Source organism: Catharus ustulatus, chromosome 1 (genome assembly GCF_009819885.2).
Source record: "Catharus ustulatus isolate bCatUst1 chromosome 1, bCatUst1.pri.v2, whole genome shotgun sequence".
In the NCBI taxonomy this organism is placed as follows: Eukaryota; Metazoa; Chordata; class Aves; order Passeriformes; family Turdidae; genus Catharus; species Catharus ustulatus.
Genome location: NC_046221.1, coordinates 154,144,612 through 154,152,526, shown reverse-complemented (window position 1 = coordinate 154,152,526; position 7,915 = coordinate 154,144,612).

Genomic DNA, 7,915 nt, shown 5'->3' with positions numbered 1-7,915 from the left:
AAAGCTTCACCACTTTGACAGCCTTCTGCTTCTGTAAAAGTGATGAAAGATACTGTCTTTCCCCCTATTAATTAAATATTTCCTCGCCATAATTCCTGAAGAGATCTCAGAAGAGACCAAGTGCTATATAACGACCATTGCTTTGCTCAGTGGTCACTGGTTCTTCACTATGTCCCAGTGGAGCATCCCATCCTGGGCTGCAAAACCACTGGAACTGGAAATTTTTTGTTGATATACATTTAACAGAAGAGTTATGCAATGAGGTTGTATTCACAAGCTGAATTCAAATAAAAAATCATGTGCAAAAGCTTAGAGCGATCAAACACACTTGGCTTTCATTTCCGTGACTTTATGATGTGAACCCTTTTGGAGTAACACTTGGGGTCAACAGGCAGCATACCCCAGAGTTCCTTTACTGCTAAAACCAAATGTCTGAGCTGCTGTATGCTGGAAACATCCACTGGAAATGTCTTGATTAGAGATATGCCAAAGAAACTTAGAGCAGAATGTGGTGCAATGTGGAATTTCTTCCTTAAAAAACACTGGAATTTAAGATATTTTGCCTCCCATTATTATTCCAGAAGAAATAATTTTATGTACTTTCTCATATAACTGAGAGCAGCCACAACTATCCCCTGTGTAAGTTATTGATGGCACCATTGTAAATAATATTAATCACAGTAACATTACCTATAGCTTGATTCACATATGGAACTATTTAATTTGGATTTAGAGCCCTGTAGGTGTCATAGACATTCTCTGTGCTTGTGTCCTTGAGAAGATATTTGGATGTTTTGTTGGTCCCTGTATTACCTGGCAATGAGACTGTGTTCTCCTTGGCTCTAAGTAACCTCACCATGTTGAAAGCAGAGTAGATGCAGGCTTTAAGATTGCCATTGCCTTTTCTTTTCATGTAAGAGAAGATGAAATTAATCTCACATGTAGTGTAGACCACCTACAGAGGATTCTTAAATCTTCACCAAAAACCTGCCATTGCTATCAAAACAAAATCAGATTTAATCTTCTACAGCAAATCCTGCAACACTAGAAAATGACAGGTTTTGGTGATTTAGAGAAATTCAATATCAAAGAGATAGCTCAATCATGAGTCTATTATCCTCCCCCTATGCCAAGCAAGATGATAGTGAATGTAAAAACAAGATAATGGAATGGAGAAACAAGTACTCTGCTGAGCCCATATCATTAATTGTATCATTTCAGAGAATGACTAAAGATTGCCATGAGTCAACGATTCCTCCTAAACATTTTGTCTAAGCACACCTACCATCCCAGCTTGACTGGCAACGAGCAGATTATCATGCTTCAGTTATGATGGCAGCTCAGTTTGAAATAAATCACTATTAACAGCAGCACACCAGGCTTCAGTGCTCTCTCTGCCATACAACCAGCTACTTAAAGTGTTATTTTGCACACTCTCCATTTCCTAATGCAAAAAACCTTCATAAAGAGGGTAAGAGAGTGAGGGGCAAGAGTTGTGTAGGGAAAAGAGCTGCCTAGGAATCCAATTGAATTTAACTCTGTGTTTATCTGCAGGCCAGCCAACTGGAGTCCTACACATTCACATATGCAAAGTATCTGATGAAGCAATGTTTCAAAAACATTGTCTTCCAAAAACCTGCCTGGCACCCTGTCAACTCATCAAAGAGCTGCTTGAGAACTCAGCTCAGAGGTCTGATTCTAAGATGACATAGTGAAAGTCTTTTTTGGCCCAGACTCCCAGCATTTTTGTAGTTTTACCATCCTTGAACCCCAATACTCCTGGAAACCCAAGTGACAGTCCCAGGGCTTCCAGCTTCCCTGATTTGTGAAACAGGGATGCAAAGAAAGGACTTCTCAAGAGCCTAATAATTGGATTCATAATTTATTTTAAAACTGAACAGAATTTGTTCCCCCCAGGCAGAAGAAGGAGGACAAAAAAACAAAAGGAATTTCCTTTCCCTTGGAAATATGAAGGTTTCGAGGTTCTGTTCCTGTTCCAAGGTTTAATACATGCACACTAGCACATACATACACAACCCTGACAGACTTTCCCCTCTTTGAAGTGGCTGACAGGGGGATTTCCTTTTAGGATATGTCTTATACTGCAGTAACTGCAGGATACTGATCAGGATGGATTTAAAATCTCATACAATGTAACATTTCCCTATTTGAAGCCTAATTAGATTTATTGTATACATCCACAGGAAACATCCCCCTCCATCCTGTAACAAGTAAAACACTTTGAGATCTAAATGTTAAACCCCCTAAAATAAGCTAAGAATTATTTTTTGATTGAAAAAGTTATACATAATAGCCTTATGTGTGCTTTTTTATAGTTTTAGATTCTTTTATATGTCTCAAATTCAAGTATCCTTTCTAGTATCAATTTCAGTTGTAGTTTCACCAATCAGGCTATCACTCCTAGCACTTGCTGCTTCAAGAAAATAAAGAATAAAATGGCTGTAAATGGATTGTCTTCTGTGTATTATAAAGTTTTTACTTTAGAGGTGAATTTAATATTAATTTCCTTTTAACTTTTGTTGCAATTAACATGCAAATGAAAGGTCTTTTGTATTAAAAGGGAAAAAAATCCCTCCTTCAAAGGAAGCTCATAAAGTATCAAGAACCATCTACTGCTGTGTAAAAATATGATCCATTCAGGAGTGCAGGTGCTTCAGGGATTTAACAGAAAGACAGGAGAGTGATGGCGTGCACAGGAGAGAGGGATGAGCCAAGAGACAGCTGTTCTATAAAACCTGGATGGGAAAGAGTGAAAGAACTGGGGAAACATCTGGGTGGTCCAGAGGGAAATGTGAAGGACAGCAGTTTACCTAAACTCAACCAACCAAAAAACAGAAACACCCAACAATACTATCATCCACAGCAAAAAAAAATTGAAAGAACCATTTGAAAATGAAAAACTTAAATTCACTGTCTTAAAAATGTGAGTTTCTTCTAAGAACTAAAAATTTCCACTGCTTTTACAATTTCCTGTATATACAGACCTCTTTTTTTAGTACAAAACAGCTATTCCTGGTCAGCAGCAGGGCCCAAAATGTCTCGAGTAAGAGATTTGTAGTGGTCACAGCTGCTAATCCATTTTCAAAACCTGAGCACTAGCTGGGTGGGTGAGGGAGGAGTAGACCTGGAAGAGAAAGGAGGAACACTCAGCTCCAACCATTGCTTAAAAGGTGCATTAATCATCTCAAATCCCTTATTTCTCCTCATAAAAAATCCCTATGCTTCTGACCTTTTTATGTGGATATGTGTATCTGTGAATGAAGGGAGAGATAAGAAATTTATTTGCATGTGAGGGAACTGCTGCTTCACAGAATGGGGAAGCAAAAAATTGACATATCTTGCTACCTCTGACAATTTTTTAATTTTTTTTTTTTTTTGGGAGTGTCTTTTTATTTATTTCCCCTGTTTTTTGGCATCACTGACGCATGCAATAATTTAGCTTCATTGTTAAAAAATTTAAAATATTTCATTTATATTTTTACCATATTGTTACAATTTTCAATCCGTTCTCTCATATCCTGTGCTTGCTTTTGTACAGACATCATATTGGGATATGCATTCAGCTGAGGAAAGTGATAGACAGGGTTTTTAAAAGACTCAATCAGTGCCAGAAGTTTTTTTTCTTTTTTTTAATTCTTTTTTTTTTTTTCCACGTAGTATTAGAGCATCTAAATTGTTGAATTGTTGCCAAGAAGAGGAAAAAAATGAAGGAGCTATGGGAAAAAAAACCCAACCCACCAAACAGGCACTTTCCAGTTAATTTGTTCATATTCTGTCAATTCTATCACTACTCAAGTTTCTCCTTTCAGATACAGTGGCTTTCTGTCAATTGTTTGCTTTCCCTTTCTTGAGTTATTTTTTTCAAATATTTATTTAAATAAAAAGATTCATAATAACACAAGTGTTCCTTCATAATGTGTTGGATATGAAGCCACCTTTATTGGAGAACCCTAGAGAGCTTTGCAGAGCATGGTGCCAGGTTTGCAATCCTGAGGACATAAATAATCCCACTAAAGTGAATGAGATCATTATTTGCATGATTAAATATCATAACATTAAACTGTACATAAATGCTACTGCTGTGGGTAGAGAGGGGGAAGGAGGAGTGTGACATAAACTTTCAGGTGACAGGAGAGGAATGAATTCTGCCTGATTTTTCATCCTTCAAAAGCCTTCTAGTGACAGTATTATTTTTAAATGGCTTTTAGTGATTTTGTGACACTGCCAAGTCATTTAGCTCTATTAAAATAAAAAAAAAAATAAAATAAAGAGCTCCAATAGCAGCAAAAACTGAATAATGCACGGTATTAATCTAGTGCCAGCTGAGTTTGGGACTTACAGGAATTTCTGTGTGCGTGTGAAATTACCTTGTTGGACCCCCAGCCTTCATGGCAGCCAGGGCTTTGGCAGGATCACCCCTCTCCTGCTCCCCAGGATGCTCAGGCTTCTTCCTTGCTCTGCAGAGCCCAGGGCATTGCTGCAGTGGGTGCCAATGCTCAGATCTTGTCCCCTTCTGGATGACAAAGGTTATCCACTCCACAGAGGTGCCCAGTACTTCTGTGGCTGGCTCAGAAATACCTGCCAGAAATGAGCACACCGTTACCTAAACACTCTGCACTGCTTTGCCATCACCACTGAACAGAGAGTAGGCTCACCAAACACACAGATGGCACAGAGCTGGGGAGGGCTGCTGGCATGGAGGAGGACAGGTTTAGTTTTCAACATGTTCTATTTCAAATTTGGCATGCACAGTGGAAAAAACAATGCATTCCAGTGAGGGCAAATGCAAGATACTTCATGTAGGCTGTTATGCACATATGGAGCAAGTGACACCTGCCCAGGCCTTGAGGACAGCAAAGTTTCAGTAGGCCATCAGTTCTGACTGAGCTTGTGAAGGGAGGACAACAGATATGTCCCAGGATGTATAAACAGGAGTGCAGATCATAAAATGTGGTCCTGGATAGAAGACAACTTTCCACTGTAGGACCAAGTTGAGCTGTATGAATTTTACAAAAAAAAAAAAAAAAAAGTGAGAAGAAAGAAAAAAAGAGAACAAAATCATGAAACAAGAGTACATAATCCAGAACAAACAAAAAATATCAGAGATCTAGAAAATGTGACCCAATGTGGGGAAAAATGACAGAAATTATGTTATGAGAAGGGGAAGAGTGAGTGGATAGAAGAGACATTCATTAAATATGTATAGACTACTGCCAGGATAATCTGTTCTCCCTGTTCATGGTGGACAGGACAAGAAGTGATGTGCTTAGTGAATGCTGCAAGGAATGTTCAGGTTAGATATGAAAATGATAAGGATGGAGAAGCATAAAAATAGACTGCCTGGGGAGGTACAGAGCCTCTATCACAGGAAAAATGATGAGAGTTCACTCTGCCATGAGGCAAAGGAAACTGCTAGCACTGTGATTCAGTGCATATAGTAACATTAGAGAACAGGGATGTCCCTATCTTGGTTTCATCTTATCTCTTTTGAATGGGTGTCTCCTTAAACTACATTATATATTTGCTTCCTTTTCCTTTTATTTATATTATTTGTACTGAGCAATCTGAACAAGAAAGATGGTTACTTTTTGTGCTCTGGGATAATAGCACTAGCAATTATAATTTCTTTCATGAAAGAAATATATAAGTTCTTGTATAAGATTTCTCCTCTTTTAGTATTGTTTTCATCTTAAAGTAATGCTACAATTCCCATGGGCTTTATCTAAGAGTAAGGATATGTGTCTCTATTACTATTGTGAAATCCATATTAACCCTTTCCAGGTTAGCAGGATCATGCTGAACCACAGGAAAGACCCATCTCTGTTCACAAAAATGCCACTCTTTCCTTATCTGGGCTCTGGAAAACAAGAATTTCCTCTGCTTATATCTGTACAAAACCTGCCTCACACATGGGACACAGACTTGGCTGGAGTTCACAAATCTATTGTAGTGTAAATACAGAAACAATAAGTGAAATCCTTCCTAAATCTTCATGTCTTCCTGATGATGATGATTATGATGATGATGATGATGAGATGATGATGATGATGATGAGATGATGATGATAATAATAATAATAATAACAATAAAAGGTGAATTAAGCTGGATGGGTGCCTATGGAGGCTCAAACCCATTGGAAGTCAGAACTCTGAGTGTAGTAGCACAGCTCCCTTCCAGGCAGAGTTCTGCCCGCACTGCTGCTGTTAGAAGGCAGCTGCATATTTATCTCAAAGAGCTCAGCAGGCATCACTCCCGTCTTTTGAAACACAAACAAAACACCTCTCCCTTACTTTGTCATAGTCTAATATGTAGACTGTATCTCCTTCAGCTGCTTCCAGCAGCATGGCTTCAGCTCCAAAACTGGAGATTTCAGCCTTTCCCCCATTACAGGGTTCAGACACTTTAACAAGGTTTACTTTGGGCAGAGGAGGAATGGGAAAGAGAAAGATCGATACCTCTTCCTCTCCAGGCTGTGCCACCTTGCACAATGTGTCCAGGTTTGCTGGCATAGAGTGACTCCACGAGCAGAGGAGCAGGAATGATTTTATCTGCCAACACGGGGAGTGAGGCTTCACATTCAGGCTCTGTGCATGGGACAGTTTCTGTTATTTCTACAGTGTCTTTAATGTAAATGCTGTCAGGATAGCATCATCAAACACTCACAACACGGGTGGTTAGAGCCACAGTCCTGGCAGTGACAGCACCTTTCTGAGAGGGTCTGAACTTGCTCAGGCAGAGGTGGAGGGGTTCTCCTATACCCTTGGTAAGTGTGCTCTCTCCAAGCAAGGGTCTTCCTCGTAGAAAGACAGAGGGATGCCTGGCTGCAGGATCAGCTCTCACTGAGCGCTGTGGAAGGATGCACCTGTCAGGCAAGACGGGACAGCCCGGGAACCTAAAGAAGAGCAGCTCAGAGAAACCTAAGTGACTCTTGAAGGAGCCTCCTGGCACCAGGAGACCTGCTCTGCGGCACTCCCCGCCGCTGTCCCCCTCGCAGAGCCGCGGCTGCGGCTGCTTTAACCGGGCCGGGGGGGTGCTGGCAGCCCCGCCGACGTGGCGGGCATCAGCTGACCGTGCTGGGCTCTGCCTCCTCCCGGGCCGCCCGCAGCTCCGCTCCGGCGGCGGCGGCTCCGCCGTGCTCGTCCCGCGGCTCCGGGACAGCATCGCCGCCGCGGCTCCGGCAGCCCCGCGGGCACCGCGCTCCCTGCGCTTTGCCCTCGCCCCTTCCTCCCGCTGCTCCTCCTCCTCTTCCTCTTCCCCGCCGCCGGGGAAGCCTCTGAGTCGGAGCACTCCCTGCCCCGGCCCGAGGAGAAGTTGGGATACTCCCAACTGGCTTCCCAGAGCTCTGAGTTTAGGGCGGGATTTTAATTTTCCGGTCTTCCGATTTTTTTTAGATCTGGATTTTGATGTGATTTTCTTTCCCGCCTTCTTTATTTCTTTTTTCCCCTCCTTTTTTTTTTTTTTTTTTTTTTTTTTTTTTTTTTTTTTTTCCCGTTGCCAAGCAAGCCGAGTGTCTGCGATGGATGGGAGCCCCGAGTCCCCTGCGGGCAGAGGCGCCCCGTGAGCCAGGGGCATGCCCCGCCGCCGGGGGAAAGCGGGCGGGCAGCCCCCGGCCGGCGGCTCTGGCGCCGTGACCGAGGATGCCCGAGACCTGGCCGCCTGTTCCCTCCTGCCCGAGCTCGCAGCGCTGCCGCTGACCGCAGCCGCGGGAATTACAGCAGCTCCCGGGCACCAGACCTCAGAGCGGAGCCCCGGGATCCCCGGAGAGAAGAGCTGCCCGCTGTGACCGGCTCTGCAAGGCGGCTGCCCCCACCTCTCCGTGCCTCCGGCCTCCGGATGGGGCCGAGGATCGCCCACCGGGCAGCGGGGCTGCGCCCGTAGATGCTCCGCTCCTCCC